At 36.5% G+C, this 18830-nt stretch overlaps 1 protein-coding gene across 5 annotated transcripts in view; it reads right to left on the reverse strand.

Moving 5' to 3' along the window:
* Nucleotides 1-18830, reverse strand: part of PLEKHA7 (pleckstrin homology domain containing A7) — a 171478-nt gene that overhangs the window by 77202 nt on the left and 75446 nt on the right. The gene's annotated exons all lie outside the window — the stretch shown is intronic.

Raw genomic sequence — 18830 nt, forward strand, 5'->3', positions numbered from 1 at the left:
TTAGACAATTTGTAATATTTAATGAGATCAGAGAGAGAGATTCTGTGGAAGACATTCCTACATCCTTTTTTTTTTTTTCCTCTAGTATGGTATTTCTTCAATGATTTTTCTTTACACCTCCATGCAGAGGTGTAGTTGTCCATATAGTTGTTCAGTTGCATGGCCTATATAAACCAACATAATTTAGTATTTCATAATTTAGTATTTCATATGAGTTTCATCTCCCACTTCATGGGGATTTTCTATCAACTTTCCCCTAAGAGTACTACCTAGATGTTTTGCTAGCCCCTGTGAAATATTGCTATCCATTAAAGACAATTATTTTATTTGTCTGTGTAACTGTACTCATATAACGCAAAAATACGGAGTGAAGAAAGCTTATTTCAAGATAAACTGGTAGCCTTCCCTCCTCTCCAAAGTAGATAATTTGAATTAGTTGTATAGAAAATACAAGACAATTTCTATAGTCTCATATCTACTAAGCCCCTTATTCCGCAGCCCCGTCCAAAGTGGCAATCTATAAAAATCACAAATCTTAAAGAAATAAAAAATTGATGATCTTATTTCAGAATTAGAAAGGCTGGGTCTGACATGCTGTTAGGGAGGCTTAGAATTAGGGAGAGTAATGAAGTGAGAGCTTACTTACTTAAGATTCTGAACTTCTATGGGTTTAGTTAACAATATTTAGGTAAACGACATCCAAAACTAGAATTCTGATCTAATGCAGCAAAATCTTAACACATTGCAAGTATATTCAGAAAACAAAAATACTAAGCCTTTTAAATGAATTGCACCTCAAAGAATCAAAAATTAACGCTTCATCCACTTTTTGTTTCAGAAGGGATCTGGGTTTTTTCCTTCCATAATGCCCAGCGATTTCAGGTCTTACAGGTTTGACTCAATTATCTAGCATAGCAAAATGCCCCCGCAGAAAAAGAATAAGGCATAAAGAAACATGGGGTTTCAAAACAATGAAATTCCAAAGAGGTAACAGCCTTTCTGTAGAGTAAAGGGCAGCTAAAAATCAAACAGTGCACCCATAACATTCAAATGTAAATAGCTCAGGACATGCTTTGATTTAAAAAACAAAACCAAACAAAAACCCCCAAAACAAAATAAAAAAACCCACAACCCTGCAAACCCCTCTAACAACCACAAAAAAACCCCACAACTAAAATCACAAACTGCTCGCTCACACTAGGTCCCACTTGGACCATGAACAGCAGAGGATGTTTTCTGTGTTATAAACTTTTCACCCTTTTCCAATATGCCTTGCTACAAGAAGCCATATATAAGGGACCAAAATAATGAACATTTTCAATGAAAAGCCGAAAGCTGTGGCAACTTATGCTACACCAAAAGGACTATTTCCAGCCTTGCTTACTGCAAAAAATATAGCCCTACAGCCATTAAAAACCGTGAACAACATATTAGGACATCAACTATCCCACAGCACCAGCACCAGCAGTCATTTCATACAGTGGTCAGAACTGACCTCTGCTACAGAGGTGGGTTAATGAAGTACCTTTGTAGTTTCTAACTCTTCAGTTTTCCATGAAATCAGAGAACAGGGGGAAGTATTTCCAGTAAGCCTGCGGCGCTAATATCTACAAAGCAGCCATGATCTTTTTCTTACAAAAGGACTGAGGAGTATTGTTTTCTGAAGAAGCACTTTTACACGAGTTTATAGTCTAATTTTGAGTATACATCCAAAGAAAGGAAAAGGAACTCGCAGATGTCAAAGAAAATAATAAATAATTATAACAGTAACAATTAAGCTCCATTTTGCCACACAGTTCAAACATTTTTAAGCTATAAGTCTTTTCTTTTAAATCAGGACAGAAGGCAGTCTGTTTAACCTTTGATACTTAGCCTAGGACTACTAGCAAAAAATGCAAATACACAGTTAGCTTTAAAAAGGAAAGTACATTGTCAGCCTTATTCTCCAGAGGCAGACAAACTGTCAGCAAGCTCTCATCTGCAGGCTTTTAGTCATTAATAACTCGCTCTACAATTAAGACTAAGAAAAAAGACTATATTCCAGAAGTGCTCTAGGGTTAGTCAGGAAATGAAGTTACCCATTATACCATACTAGCACTTTTACAAATGTTTTATTATTTCCCATGAAATAAATTCACCAGGCCTTCAGAAGATGAATTAATCCTTTTGCTTGTAATTAAAGAGCAAGTCCATGAGTAACAGACTAATCATCACTCGCTAATAATAAAGTTTCAGCGGGAAAATAAACACTTAAATATCTGAGCATTTCCATTTTGGGACAAGATTTGCACTTTGTATAGTAAGAGCAGAGAAACTGAAGGATAGTTCCGTTACTACACAAAATGCAGATGGTAATTTTATCGACAAGGAGAGGACATACAAAACCAAAACTTCCTGCAAATCTGCAGCTTCAATCCTTAAGACTTCACTGGGAAGGGAGAAATGAAACCACCACCACCACCAATTAGTTTTGCAGAACACAGTGGTTTATTTGAATTTGAAAAGTGAGAGTTTAAGTGTTTTGCCTCATAGGACTCATTAAGAATAAGCAATACTATTCAAAACAACCTATACAACAGATGGCTAATGCCTTGCAACAAGGAATTAGATAGCAGGGAGATTTTCGTCCACAATGAGAGCAGTCAAACATTGGAAAGGTTGCCTAGCAAGGCTGTGGAATCTTCATCCTTGGAAACATCCAAAACGTGGCCAGATAAGGCCTTTAGTAACCGAACCGAACTTTTTATGTTGGTTCCAACTTTGAAGCTGGCCTGGCTCTGAACAGGGGAGGCTGGATCTGATGGGGTCCCAGAGGTTCCTTTCAACCTAAACTGTTCTGTCATTCTCTGCTGCTCCCTCCACTTTTCTCTGCAATTTAATTCTCACTTCCCTTCAAAGCTTTCCCTGTATTTAAATAGATGTATTCTAAGAAAATTAGCAGTACCTTGTTTTGATTAGAATGAGAGAAATTGTAACATTAGATTTTCAGATTTAGATCATGACTTTTTTTTGTTTTGTTTTGTTTTCATGTCCTTTAAACATTTGCTTAACAGTAATATCTGTTTACACAACAATAACAACAATAATGTCTCCAGTGAGAGTGATGTAGTAAACTAGTTGCAGTGAAAGTTCTCCTTCTTTTCTATGCACTGACTAAGAGAAGACCTGGCACAGTTGTTCTCCAGACACATCAGCTAACCAAGCCTCCCAGTAGTTAATCACCTGTTTCCTCCAAATAGCAACTGCTGAAGGCATTTCTATTGTCCAGGAATCTACCATGTAAAACAGGAACAATAAATGAACCTTAATAAAAGGACACAATATGCTGCTCCACTCTCCATGCCTCTCTTATTCTTTTTTTATTAGAGAAAGACTTAATACCCCCAACAAAACTGATGCTTCCCCACATGAATTCTGAATGCCATTAACTTGTATTAGTACACCACCACACACTGGAAATGCCAAGCTAACTTTTCTAGTAACATCACAAATTTTCTGTGTGATAAATTATGGCATTTTTCCTAGAAATCATAATTTAATTTTAACAGTTTTGTTAAACAAAGCATGTATGAAAACATGAAAAATCCACATAAAAATTAGCATCTACCGCTACCATCGTTATTACATTACACTATAGACGGCTAAAAGCAATTCTGAATTTCAAAGTTCCAGACCACCATTTTCCAGGGGTTCCTGTTGGTTTGTAATAGTTAAGACTCAGACTTTTCATAACAGAATCACAGTTCAAACACCAACCAGTTCTTTGAAATTAGATGCCGCAACACAAATTCTACCATTTCACAGCATGCATACACAACATTTACAAACCTAAGGATTGATACTCCCCCACTGTCTTAAGGTTGATGTAATACAGCAGCTTAGAAAGACTAAGACCTTCAAGTTGTAAACGATGTTAATATAGCTGGCTAATATTAGCCATATGTGAAAGCATGCTGTTGGAGCATCTAATGTAACTTCTAAGCTGGCCCTGGGTTCAGGGGTGGTGGTGGGAAACCAGATAACCTTACAAACTGGGTGTTGATTATGGTCCTACTTGGGTGGGTGGGAGTGCAGACAGACAGACACATATGTCCTTTGATAACACCTTACTGCTTGCCATCAGAATGCAGACCTAAACCATTTCTCAGGTATTGATAAAGCAAGTCTGCAAATTTAACACTGCCTATCATTCATTTGCACTAACCTAACCCATAGTATGATGAAATTTAACAGATTCAAATACAGGAAAACCACACAATTACAATCCAGTTTCCAATCCTACAGTATAATTGACACAGGCAGACACTTTTGCCTGCATGGATCCTTTTGCAGAACTCATAATTAACATGGCTTCACCTATTTTTTTTTTCTTTTCAGTTCATTTTGTATTTGAGTCAAACTCAAGTTTTAATAAGTAACTTTTGGACATGACTGATGCTGATGACCTTTCATTTGAAGTCAAGTAAATTTATAGATTGCCTCTAGAGTAATTTAAATGCCGAGCCAGATGAATCTTGAAATGTATGTATCAACTACTGATTGAGTCTACATCACATTAACAACAAATTTCTAAGTTGCAAGAAAAATTCAAGTTGTCATTGGAGAGACTGTCCTATAAATTATTAGGAGCCATTTCTACAGTATTTATTTTCCATGTAGGCTTACTCCTTTATGCTTACCTGCAAGACCAAAAAAGCATGAACGTCTTTATGTTGAACCCCCCAAATGGTGGTGATAGGTGTGGGTGAGTACCCACACTTCTGTGGCACTTACTGGTGTGAACATTACTGAACATTATCCACAGTTTCAAATAGTTGGGTACCTCCTCAGAGTAGTGGTAAAGTCCTTGCTCTGCTGTAATCGCTGTCTGGGAGGCTTTCATAAGGTCAAAATTTCACCCCCTCATACAGTTTAATTTGCATCTTAACGTATGAACTATTACATAGGAATCACAAAGTGAAAGTGATTCTCTCAAATCTCAGATCCTCCTTAGACTATTGCCTTGAGAATTCACAAGTGTTTGGTTATTTAGTCAGAATACAGTTCAGTAACTGTCTTGAGCAGCTACGTCTGTGACTGCATTCAGTCAACAGAAGAACCTGTGCTTATAGAAACAGTTGAAGGGACAGCTGGCGTGACATCAGATTATATCCTATTTTCACTTTTCCTTGTAAAAGCTTGCAGGCAAGAAAAGTTTGAAACTAACAGTTAAATGGTCAGTAAACCAACAGACATGCTCTCATGCAGTGTCCTCCCTTCTACCTAGCTCACTAAAGATGAGGTTAAAAGGGAAATGCAAATTTCTTTGGAACTGAGTCAATATTTTTTTCTCTCTTAATGAACTACCAAAGATAATTTATACTATTCAATAGTAGTATTGGCAGGAAAGATTTTGTTGCTAATGAACATCCTTTTAAGAACAGATCTAACAAATCAATGGTAAGCTAATATGGAAAATGCCACAGAATCACTACAAATATTTTTAGTCATTAAAAGAAAAGATAAAAGGATGAGTATACTATTACATCACAGGATCATCACAGATTTCCATGAGTAATACAGGTTAAAGTCATCTGCTGATTCACAAATCCTTTTGATGCATATCATGAGACACCATCAGGATTTTATTAACTCACAAAAACACATTCAAGTAAGTCGAAATTAAGGAAAAAGAAGCATGATAAAAGTTTTGAAGACAAGGAAATCCTTAGAAAAGAAGACATTCCTGGCAAGTGAAATTTGATTCTACTTCCTTACTTTTGCAACTGTAGAAAAACTACAGTCCTTGTCTTCAAGACTGAAAATTAAATTTAAAAAATTCTCTGGGCACAGAAAAATAAAATTAGAAAGGTAAAAGATCACATTATCTTAGTTCTGGCTTGGAACTCACTTAAGACTGTTCCTTTCTTTCCCACTAACGTATCTGAAGATAGATGATTCTCCATAAACCTCAAAAATAAAATGTAGTGCCTTCAAAACTATCTAAATTAATTTGGAACTTTGCTTCCTAATAAAAATAGTCTTGACTTTTAGTGACAATGAAACATCACTAATGTCCCAATGTGAACAGCAGACTCAATCAATTCTACATTTCTTACAGATACCATGTGAACATCTAAGTCAAATCTTGGAAGTTTGAAATGGAAGTAGGAGTAGATCCAATAGTTAAATACACGCATTGATGATATATACACGCATATATTTGTATGCATACATATATATGTATATATACGTATCTATGTATATCTGGGATATACATAAACACACCCCTGCTTTACATAAAAATATTATATATCTCAATTTTTAAGCCATAACAAAACTGGTTAAAATAGAAGAGAAGTTCACATGCATCACATCTAATTTTACAAATGGAGGCTGACAACCCCCACCAGTTCTATTTGAACATATTTTACTTTGATGCAAAGACTTACACAATAACAGACATGATGATCCACGTTGTTCTAAATATGAAAGTAAATACAAGTTTTCCGGCATCCAGCTTTCATCTAAGTAGCAAGACATACACTGTAGAAAGCTGAAACAATTTAATACAACAGCTACAAAAATTGAATAAAACAGCTTTCAAAAATTTTGTTTCTCTGCCATGTAAGACACACAACCTCAAAACATTTTCTCTTCATTGGCTTTTTTTTATGCTGAAGACAGATTTCAGCTTCTTAAGGCAAATGCACTTCTGATTTATTATTCATTGAATTTAATTTAATGCATAATAGAAAAAAAGTGATTATCAGAGGACAATACTGCAGACTGAGAGCTTGCTGGCCTGCTGTGTGTGCCCTTCAACAGTGTGGAAACACATTGCCCTTTTCCCCTTTCCATAAAATGGAAATGCTTTATCTACACTTATACCATGGGAGTCAAGTTTTAATCAAATGCTGTTTTCTTACAAAATCACAAGTGTCCAGAACAGAATTAAAGAATTATAACTAGTATCCATCAAGTTCTCTCAGGGCTACAGTCTAGAATACTGTACCCAATTTTGGATATCTCATGCAGGAAAGGCATCAACAAAGTGCAGTGAGTTCAGTGGAGGGGCATCAAGATGGTCAGAAGCTCCTGCTCTGGGAGGAAAGGCTGGGAGAGTTGGCCTTCTTCAGCCTGGAGAAACAACAGCTTCAGGGTGACCTACCAGCAGCCTCCTGCTGCAAGAAGGTAATCAAGAAGGCTCTTCACAGTGGTGCATGACAGAAGGAGAAGAGACAGCAGGCATAAATTGAAACACAAAAGCTTCAGACTGCCTGTAGAAGAAGATTTTTCACCTTGAAGATACGAAGTTATATCACAAGGATGGTAAAGCACTGGAACAGGCTGCTCAGAGAGGTTGTGCAGTCTCCATCCTTGGAGGTTTTCAACACCAGAGTGGGGAAAGACCTGAGCAACCTGGTCTGACCTCATCACCGACCCTGCTTTGAGCAGGAGGTTGCATTAGAGACCTCCTGAGGTCTCACCCAAACCAAATTGTCCTACAGTCATAAGGCTGGGTATAGTTCCTGTTTCTACCACAAAGCCAAAAAAACTCAATCAAAACCCAAAACAACCAAAACCCAAAATAGTTTCGCAGAACAGATCTTGCTAATAGAATAATGTAAAAACTCCACATCATTTATGAAATAAAAACTCAAATTGGCATTAAACCCTGGTTTCTTCCTTCAACCTTTAGTAACACCATTCATTAACTTCTTCACCAAATAGTTAAATTCAAAGTTCACTTACATTCTACTAATAAATATTCCATGAAAGAAGAGAATTCATGAACCTGGGGTCCTGTCGTTATGTGCTTTTTATCTAAAAGGATACATGTTCAAACCAAAGCCTTTCCTGTAGTTAAGGACATTCAAAACACGCATGGGTCTGTCTCAGTTCCCCTCTAGCCGTACCCATGTCCTCCACTGCTTCACAACACTGTTGAGATATTGACTGTAATCCTACAAACCTCACCCCCTTCAGACACCAGGCTAAATAATAAACAAGGATGTCAGCATCACATTTGCTGAAGTACCGTTTAATATAAAGAAGCCACAATTCCCACAGCTCACACCTATTCTTGTGGGTTGGTTGTTTGTGTTTGCTGGCATATATATTAATAAAAGTTCCTTAATTAGTAACAAACTGCTCCAGCCTATATTGCGGTTAATTCTGAAATGCTTCAAACTCTACTCATATACAGCTTAAGCCAAAAATAAAAAATTACAGCAACAAAGTTACTTCCTTCGGTCTGGGTAATTCTTGCTGTTCTAAAGGAGTTCCTCCTTCCCCAGTCTCACCCATCTCACTGTGTTGAAAAAAATATGATGCATCTCCTCCAAATTTAAATGCACTTGTAAAATATTTTTCCCTATCAAATCTGAAGTATGAAGTGGACTACAGTACACCTGAAAGGCACATAACATCAAGCTTTTGCTTGAGAGAAGACCAGTAACACAAGACCATCTTGCCTAGAGCAACAAGTGTAAATTAATGGAGTCTATCAGACCAATTTTTCAGAGCTTTGAGTTCTACAGCTACTGGTTACTTTCCTTTCCAAAGAGGCCCAGCACCCACACTACTGATTTACTGACACATACGAAAGCCACGACGTTAGCATCAGTTTATAGAACGTTACCATAAGTCACACACAAATCCCTACAAACCCAGAGCCAAATTTACACTCCACAACTAAAACCGACAGAAGGCCCATTAACAGGGGACAGCAGGAGCCATTCCTAACAGAACTTCATCCTCCCTCTTCCTGAGCCTTTCTTCCCTCCTGCCCACAGTGCAGACCTCAGAGCCGCGGGCACAAAGCCTGGCCCTGCAGCACACCTGCGCAGGAAGCGTGCAAGAAGCGCGCCATACCTGCACGTACCGCACGTGCACAGGACCGATTCCTACCAGTTAGAGAAAAAAACCCAACACGTTATAGCTGGCACTGCCATTAAACAAAACTTCAAAGAGTACAGAAAGAGGTTATTTGCACTGTCAAAGACTAGTTTCTCTTAAAAAAAAATAAAAATTAAATCATAGTCATCAATACATTATTGGGAGTTACCATGTATTAATCATACTCTTTCGTACCTCATATAAAATGGTTCTGAGGCCAAAGGCAATAAACTTTACAGAAAAGTTATTTACCCAAATGTTTCCATCATACAAATTACCCACTGTGTAGTAAGTGACTCACTATGATTCATAACCTAAAACTAGTTCCAGATTAAAATTTTGGGATTTTAACTGTAAAACAGACATCTGAGAGTCTCTTTTTAGATCATGCACAGAATTTATAAATTATCCAGAGATGCCTTTTTTAATTCATCAAAAAGCTCTTCAGCATTAAAAAAAAAATAATAATAAAATTATACCTATTTTATAGCTGTGTCAGTTGTGCTCAAAGAAATGTAACTTAGAGCCAACTCATCCTTACGGAGATGTAGAAATACTCAGTGGCCTCAAGTCAGACAAGCAGAGAAACTCTCATGACATTTCCAAACAATCAAAGAAATTTGCTGTAGAATTGAATTTTAGAATTGCTCTTCGGCATCTATAGAATGCAAAATGCTAAAATATACATAACACTACTAGATAAGTTTTATACAACCAAAAGAAAACAACATTAAGATTTTAAGAATGTCAACATTGTATTAAACAGTTACAATCTCTAAACTTTTCTGCTTTTAAAACTCATTATTTTACTCAATGCAGATACCCAAGAAAATTGTTTTGAAAGTGAACTATTTTGGTATGTGTAATGCCAGAATTTCCTTTACAAAACATAAACCAATGAACTAATTCTGCAGAAAGAAGGTAATTTTTTTCAGTCATCTACTATATCCTCTCCAATCTTGAAAATCACCACCAAGTAATCAAAGCATGTCAAGTCACGATATAACCTACAGCAATGGGTTAATAACAATTTACATTATTGGCATAAATTATGCTGAGTTTAGTCTATTGAATGTCTAAGTACGTGAAACAAACATAAATCAAATTTAAGGAAACTCTCACATAATCACATTCTGCATTTAATTTCTTGAACCAACACACCACACTATCAGAAGGTAAAAATTAGAAAATAAAATATTAAAATAAAATAGTGAGAAAAGTGGCACTGAAAACAACCCAGCCACAGAAGAAAAATTTGCATTTTCTTAGTGTCACTAAGTAGACACATTAACAGTGCCCAAACAGCCAGCTCAGAAAAAGCCCACAGTAGACACAGGTGATGATAATATGAAGATATAGTCAGTAAGGAAAATAGCACAAGGAATGTAGAAAGACAGACATTTTCACTCTTTCAGTCTCAAAAATAGCTTTAGCTAGCAAACACATTTTTAAAACTACTTTGTTGGTTTTCTGTGAAGTGGTTCAGAGGTTTCGTTTATATCGGCAAACATCAATATCCATTATTGGATAGCATGCAGTCATTTGGGGATAGCATGCATCTTCAGCTCTGAATTAGACTGTGTGAAACCACATTATCCCATTGGAAAAGATGAAAACTTTTTCCTTAAACACATGAAGAGTGCTATTATTTTTCAATGTAACTGGAAGGAAGCAACTACTACCTTTCACAATAAGCCTGGAAGTCAACAGCCAAAATATCAACAGTCAAAACAGATTAAATCAAGCTCCTTAACTTTGGTTCAGGGAGCAAGGCTGCAGCAAAACTCAGCCAAGGACAGCTCTTAGTACATCACTATATATAGTGGAGCTATCAGCTACATTCCTCCTGTACCACTTGAGCAGCATGTTACAGCCGCTTTCTCTGGTTCTCGTCCTGTAGCTCCACCGTACTGAAGCCCCCACCAGAGCACTCCGTTCTCACCAACGTGAAGCCAGTGCAGATAACGCCTCCAAGAGCACAACAGCACTGCTCTGCTGCTGCTTTATGGCCAGGCCTTTCACAGCCCATGTGGCTCCATCAAAGAGCTCACATAGCTGAATATCAGAGAAATAAGCCCTTAAATAAAACCTCAGCCAGAGGATCTACAGTATTACCCGCCTCTCACCTTTGTAATGCAAAGTCTAGTTCTCCACCATCTCCCTGAACTGGCCAGGGAGCTGTGAGGACATTCCTGTGCTGGTCCTTTCTGGCCTCAAACCACCACCGCTGTTCGCCACCAGAGCGGAACACAAGCACCACTCGGGGAGCGTTCCAGTTTGCATGTCTCACCGCTCGGCTGGCTTTCTTCAGTCAGCCGAGGCACAGGGAAGGGCAACACTGAAGCGAGAGAATCTGGCAGCAGGCAAGCTCTCACGTTGCTGACGAGGCCTGGGGTGAGGACAGGGAGCACTGGCAGGATTAGAGATTGAAAGAAATTCCAAAAACTTTGTCAGATCCTGCATTAACTCCTTTCCATGCTGAGCAAGTCTCTATCAAGCATGTGACTGAAACTTGGCAGCTATGAAGGTGAAGTAACTTCACATGAAATAATATTTGTTCTTTTGGTAATTATTTAACAATACATAAAATGACAAAATGCCTTCAAAAAATGTTCATCTTCCACTTACAGAAAACTTTGTAATCTCTTGAAAATACAGGTGTTAAATAGTCCTTCACTATTCAGAGAATTAAAAGTTTTTTCCCCTTCAGATGCAGCAAGATCAAAAATAAAGTGCTCCAAAGCACAGGAGCGAGCAGAGACAGATCACGAGCTGGACACTTCAGATAAATTCAGAACAGCATTACAGTAAAGATGGTTTTATTCAATGCTAACTTTTAAAATGCAAAAAACCCCAAATGCAACATGTTGAATATTGTACATTTGATCAAGAGGAATACAGCAGCACAGTACCTTTTCGTGCTTTTAGTGCCTCAGTTGCATTTAAATTTACTAATTATAGAAAATGCACAACGTTTTAAAAAATGCTTAAACGAATGTATAATCTAGCAATTTAATTATTTGCAAAAGAAGATTCAGTTGTTTTGGGGTTTTTTTTGGTGTGTTTGTTTTGGTTGTGGTTTACATATTGACTATTCTGTACAAGTAAACCACCACCAGACATCAACATTGCAAGGATTTTCTGAAGAACTCTGGGGATCTTCCTCTCCTCTCCAAAACTACATTTGACATCACTGCAACCGAAACCAAAGCTACGATTTTTCCTACCTTCTTGAACAGTGTGCCACACTACATTAGAAATGTTTAGCTTTAATTTCATAAAATGTACTTAAGTTTATTTGCTTTTCATTTTGTACACTGTAAAATACGTAAACTCCTCTTTTCCAAGCATCCTATCCTGCTTTCCAAAGTAGTTACAAAGAGTAGAATAATTTGTCTACACAGCTGCTCACTTGGTCTCCATTCCTCCACATGAATTCGCTCCTGAAAAAGCTGCAGCTTACAGCAATAACCTCCACAAAAGGGCAAAAAGCTCCACCAGAGCTATTGTTTGGAAGCTGGTTAGCTGTGACTGCTACATTCACCTTCTCTGGGACTTTAACTGATTACAGAAAGTCAAAACTTCCAACTAGGAAACAGCTCCTCTAAGAGAATAGCAAGTAACTGGATAAACCCTATAATATTTCCACCTGATGACTTCAGTTCTGCATGTAGATCCTTCATTTCAGATTAATTTCTATTTTAACTTCTCATAATCAGCTATTGAAATTAATCAAGGTCATGAATCATTACTCTGAACACTTGCTGCCCATACTTATTTAATTCTAATAAAGTGACCAGCAAGTGACACTTATTCCTAAAATGTAACTTAATAGACACTGCAATTACACTATCTTCAAAAAATAATAAATCTGTTAAGTAGCACAGAAAAGAGTAAGACTTCAGAATGACTGATTTTTGCTGAATAAGTCATCACTGACTCACAGAGTGATGCTGCTTCAAGGTTAAATTCATCAGGTTTGCATTATAAAGTTGAAACAATTTGAATTCATTGAGTGAGGACATTTCAGTTATTTTGCATACTTGGAAATGTGTCGTTACAGAGAGATGAGGTTCTCCCACAAGAAAAAAGAAAGAAGTGTCTAAATTTGTAAAACTTGAAGTGCGGTAAGTTTTTTCTGCATCGTTAATAGATAAAAGAAGTTAATGGTTTTGGCTCTACTACATTGGGATTTGGGAGATCAGGATTTAGATCTTAGCTCTGAAGCAGATTTCTCATATGACCTTGTCGAGTAATCCTATTTTTGTAAAATCATCATTTCATTAACATTTAAGACTTTCAAAAGAGAGTAAAGGTGCCTTCCAATTTAGAGCCTAAACCTCATTTGCAGCTTTTGGAGTGCTACTGCAGTACACAAAAGCAAAAACTTCCAATGTTTTTCACAGTAGAAAGGACTACCTCAACCTTCCCAAAGAATTCCAGCAAACCTGGGAAGCGAGAACAGGCTGAGAATTTCTGGATCTAGCTAAACAAGATACATTGCTGTCTTCCAAGTTTAATTGTTGGCAGATTTACGGAAAATCTCTTCCAATGCACAGAAGTTTGTTCTTTAAAATATTTATATCCACCATAAAATAATCTTTATTCTGAAGACAACATTTTGGCTACATCGATTATTCTTTTCGCTTAGAGTACTAAGTGTAGGGATGTGGGAAGAAGAAAGTTGCCTTTTTTACTAGCGTACTTTTTCACAGCTGTGAGGTAACACACTGTAAAACAGCATACAATTCCATACAAAGATAATAAAACCTAATCCATTACGATACCCAGAAAGCAAGTTTAGCAAAATTATTCGATAAGATTAAATTGCCAGTGCAATTCTTCAAAACTGAACCAATCAGCACCATCTGAAAACTTGCATCTCCAAATGTATGACTTATAAATAACTGCACTGCAACGTCAAGTTCAGCCTAACATGCCCTAGAATATGTTTGCTTTTGTGGTATCACATACTGTCATCTTATCACTGTTCCTTGAAAACAATCTAAGAATCTAAATCTAAGGTATTGATGCTAATACAATAGATTAAATTCCAAAAGTGATGAGTGGCAATATTCATTCATTTCCAAGTACATAACTACATTGTAATGCAAACTACTGTCAAATCAGAATAAAAGGCGGGGAAACGCCCTGTTTCTGAATGAGAAGATGCTCTCTAGGAAAAATAAAATAAATTAATTCTTTTTACCTTGTATGACACAGACTTTGTTTTATATACACAGTATTCTGGGACTTTTGTGTTATATGCCATGACCTTAAGCGTTAATACCCTGGAATTTAACTATTCTCAGACAGCTCACAAATTCTGCAAATACCATGTGCATATTCTACATTCTTCTGATGTGAACAGGTTGCAGAGTAAGACACTGTATTCTTAAGACATTAAGAAAAGGCAGCTCAAACTTTTCGGCACCTTGAAATGTCTGGTCTTACATACCTTACATACCTACCTGCCTGTTTTCATTCTCAAATATTTCTGAGGACATGAATGTAAATTTTATCCGCATGAGAACTAGAAAATAGAGTCGAAAGCTATTTCGTTGATACATAAGAAAATGACAATTGAGAATTATTGTGGTAAGGAAAAAAAAAAAAATCCACTAGAGTTCTACTTGGAAATAGTTATTATGTTTTAGGGACAAAAAGCAGAAGGTCTAAATATTTTTCTTTTAAATAACATGTAACTGTTATTTAATAATGTAATTGATTTAATAAATAATGTAATTGATTGAAGTTCCAACACTAATGTTTCTGATTAGTCACCATGCCCTACAGGGAAGGGCAACAAAAATAAGAAAGGGGAAAAAAAACAAACATAAAAACAAACAAAAAAATCTAAAGCACTACCACACATTCCTATTTCCACAAAGAAACTGAACAGAAGTTACTCCTTAACAGATATCTTACTGTCCATAACTTAAATCAAACTATTTCACTATTAGTTGTTATCAGTAATGGTGTTAAGTGTATTTCCCTTTAACTGAGGGAACCCAAAATCCACATCGGCAGAAGACACCCGAACTATCCAGCGGCAACAGCGGAGCCATGGTACAGCAGAGATCAGTCAGGTTCTCTGCTGTGAGTTGGGAGCCCACCTCCCTGCACTTTATATTGAAGTGTCATTGGAGGAAAACAAAACAAAACAAACCAACCTTGACAGCAGGATCAAGAATCATGTTATGTTTCTTAATAGCCTTCCCCAAAAAGTTATCTGAGGGAATAAAAAAGGACGGGTGTACTATTTTTACTAAGTGGTCTTACCCAACCCAAAATCGCAAATGTAAGGAGCGTGGTCCCATTTTAAAGATATTTCCTGCTACAGGTAACAGCAGATTCTTAAAAGGAGAGGGAAAAAAAATAATCCATATACATGACATGTAACACCAACTATTTTTGGAAGCAATGAACCTTCATCTAATGCCAAGTGGCGTGTATGAAGGACACGTGCAAGGTGCCACTTTTCTAACTGCTTGCCAACAGAAGAGAAAAAACCTTAAAGATTTCTTTCATTAAATTATTAATTCATTAAAAATGAATTCAATGCAGTTGCCATTGAGGAAGAAAAAAGGGTTCATAAGAGTTCTGATTCTATTACAGAAAAATTATCATTAGAGCTCAGAAACCAACTAAAACCACCATATGAGGGACTGGACTAGCAAGAAATTGCATGTCCTTCAACAGGCAAGCTGCGTTGTAATACACACAGCCAAGGTCACTGGCTTTTCACAGGACGTCTTCCCCTTAGGCATACCAAATTCCAGCAACTAAAGAAAGTCACATAAGCACTACAGGGATTTTCCTTGCTTCCTAATCCTCTACAACCGAGATGTTCTCTTCTGTTCCTTGAGTTCCCAGCTGTTCCCTGGGGCTGGAAGTACAGGTAATTCCAGCTCTCCTAAGAAATATCCTGTCTGTTCTTCACACAATAACTAATGTATAACCATATTATAACCATTTATGGTATATTCATATATAATTATACAACTTTTACAATCAAGATCACTATATATTCATAAGTTCACTAATCAAAACCAAAGTATTAACTGACCTATGAGATTCCAAGTAGAGCAGACTTTTTAAAATGCAGATATTCAGAATGCTGAATGTGGGGCATTCACAGCAGCAGCAGTTGTTTCTACAAATTAAATCTCAATGGTATCAATTAGCAGATTTCTCAGGAAATAATTAAAATTAGATTCTCAATTCAGTCTTCACAACACCGCCTCTACTGCAACCTCCGTAATACAATAGATTCTTAGAAAACTTTTAATTTTCCATTTTCTCACAGCCTGTATTTACAGCATTATTTTGTAAATTAGAAGTTTCAGGCACTCCTATCTCCAAATGTTATAACAATGATGCACACGTATTGCTCCAGGCTCTCCCATCCCCAATCTCTCTAAACTATTCAACTCCAAGCAAGATTTTCACTTTACTTTCAGCCTAACCAGCCTGCCGTACCACTGTGGTCACTATAGAATTCCTGAATTAGAAGCAGACAGACAGACAGACTGCAGAGACATATCTTATCTTCTGAAAAACAGCTGAAGTTCAAGATACATCCATCTCCATCTTTCTTAAGAATGTTTTCCACTAACTTTCCACACTCTTTATTCATGGAAAACTATCAGGCATCTGCAACAAGCTGGCACCAAAATGTACAGAGAGAAACACAAGGTAAGCTCTTGAGTTACAAAATAACATTGCTCTGGCACACTTTCTCTTTCTTACTCTGTTTTCTTCATCTCTACCTGGGATACCATTTTAGATATTGAGCTGCTTTCATCCATAAACATTTTCTTGTTACTGAAAAATCAGAACGACCAAAGAGGGAAAATTGTACTACAACATCTCAGTATTTCCATTGTGGAGTTTCCAAGAATGAATTTGAACAGCTAACACTAATTAACAATTAATAAAATTTATTACAACTAAACCCATATAATTTACTAAATCATCCTCAAAAACCTGAATTATAGTAGGTAACACTTCCTGATCATAAATTAAGATTTACTACAATGCAGGCAGCAAAATACAGATTAAGGTAGAACTTGAAGGGTGCCGATTTTTCTTGGCTTGTGTATGCATTTGTCCATCTACTATCTACTATAGTTAAAGGTCTAATCACATTATTTTAATTGCCAAGAAGCAGATTTCCTACAGAGGACTAAGAAAGGAAGTAGGGTTACAGGCCCTTATCAGCCTTATCCAATGCGAAATACGATTATTTTACCAAAAAAAGCAAAGATCATATCATTTGCTGACCAAATCACAAAACCATTTGGCTTCATATTGCATATATTCAGCTTATTAAAAGACATTTTGTTTTGAAATGCTTCCATTTATTTTTCTTTAAATGACAAACCTCTGCGTGCATTCTCCTCTTCTCTGTATCCAAGACTAGAATAATCCATTATATTTCTGGACCAGTAGTCTGTATATTACTTGAATTAAAATGCCTGGAAATGACTTATCACACTAAAAACTCTCTTAATGTAAACTAATTATAACAGGCACTATTACTATAGTAGCAGAAGCAATTTAGGCAGTAAGAAAATAAAACACACATGTACAAAACACAGTTTAAAAACAAAACAAACCCCAAAAAACCAATCAAACAAGAAAACCCAAAACCAAAACAAACAAAAAAACCCAAACAAGCAACCAAACAAAATAATGTTTAAATTATTAACCAGAAAGTGTATTGCCTTCATCAAGAAGTGATGCAGAATTTATGCAGTGACAGAAGCCGGGAGTTCCAAGGAACAGCAAGACTTTTACAACAGCGCAATAATAGCTTTTGCATAGCTGAGACCTATCAATGGTACCCTCTGAAAGTGCAAACTAAAGCACTGATACTATTTAAACTACTTAATAGACAAACAGATCAGTAACAATGAAACCTGGAAAAACAGAGATGTCATTTACCTACTACAACATAAAAACTGATTAAAGGCATGCTTAAGTTACAAACATTTCAAATGGGACAACTCACATTTCTCAGTGTTTGCAGAATTAAGACCACCAAGCAGTATGTCTCCTTTTGTCAGCATGTAAAGGATTGTTATGAGCCTTTTTGTAAGAAGACCCCTTAAGAATCAATACTCGTGGGATGAGTTAAAACATAGAGAGGTAATCTTAGAAAGTCTAAATTTACTTATAAAACAGATAGAAAACAATGATATTTAAAGCTTACAATGTACTGAAAAAATACTTCAGTGCTCTTACCGTAATGTATTCAACCTCAATTTTAAATGGTGTTTTTCAAGTAAGAATATGTTCTAAACTATTGTGATCACAAAGTTATGAGCCAGAGGCAAACAGAAAAATACTTTGAACATCTTTAGTTCACTTATTCCTTGGTAAATGAAAATGAAACCTGTCAGGGACAGAATGACAATTTGGATCCAAGAGACTTCATCACCTCTGAGAAAGATCTGACCAAATTTGGTCAAATTCACAGTTATGGAGAAAATTTCTTTGCATAGTCTCAACAGAGTTTTCCTCCACAAACACAGAAGTCCTTCAGCTCTCCAATTGTTCCAGTCAGAGTCTGCAGAAAGTATGGCAAATGAGGTTTCCTGAACTACTAACGTGGCCAAAACCAAAAATTAAAATTATTCTCTTTTGCTGTTGCTTTTCACTAAGAACAAAATTAAAACAAATATATATATATTTATTGATACATGTACATACACACACAAACGTGTGTATGTGTGTGCGCACATGTGCATACTTGAGGTTTTCATTTTGAGGCTCTAGACACATCACAAGTTAGGCAGATTTCACAAAGATTAAAATTCTTAAAATTCACAAAGTTGATCTTTTGCATATTTAGGAACAGCATGTAGGTTTTGATTATAATGTGCTCATGTAATTAATTATAATGCCTTCGGAATAAAGGTATCAAAGCCCACAAGTCTAAGCAG

The sequence above is a fragment of the Chroicocephalus ridibundus genome, chromosome 4 (genome assembly GCF_963924245.1).
Source record: "Chroicocephalus ridibundus chromosome 4, bChrRid1.1, whole genome shotgun sequence".
Taxonomy (NCBI): domain Eukaryota; kingdom Metazoa; phylum Chordata; class Aves; order Charadriiformes; family Laridae; genus Chroicocephalus; species Chroicocephalus ridibundus.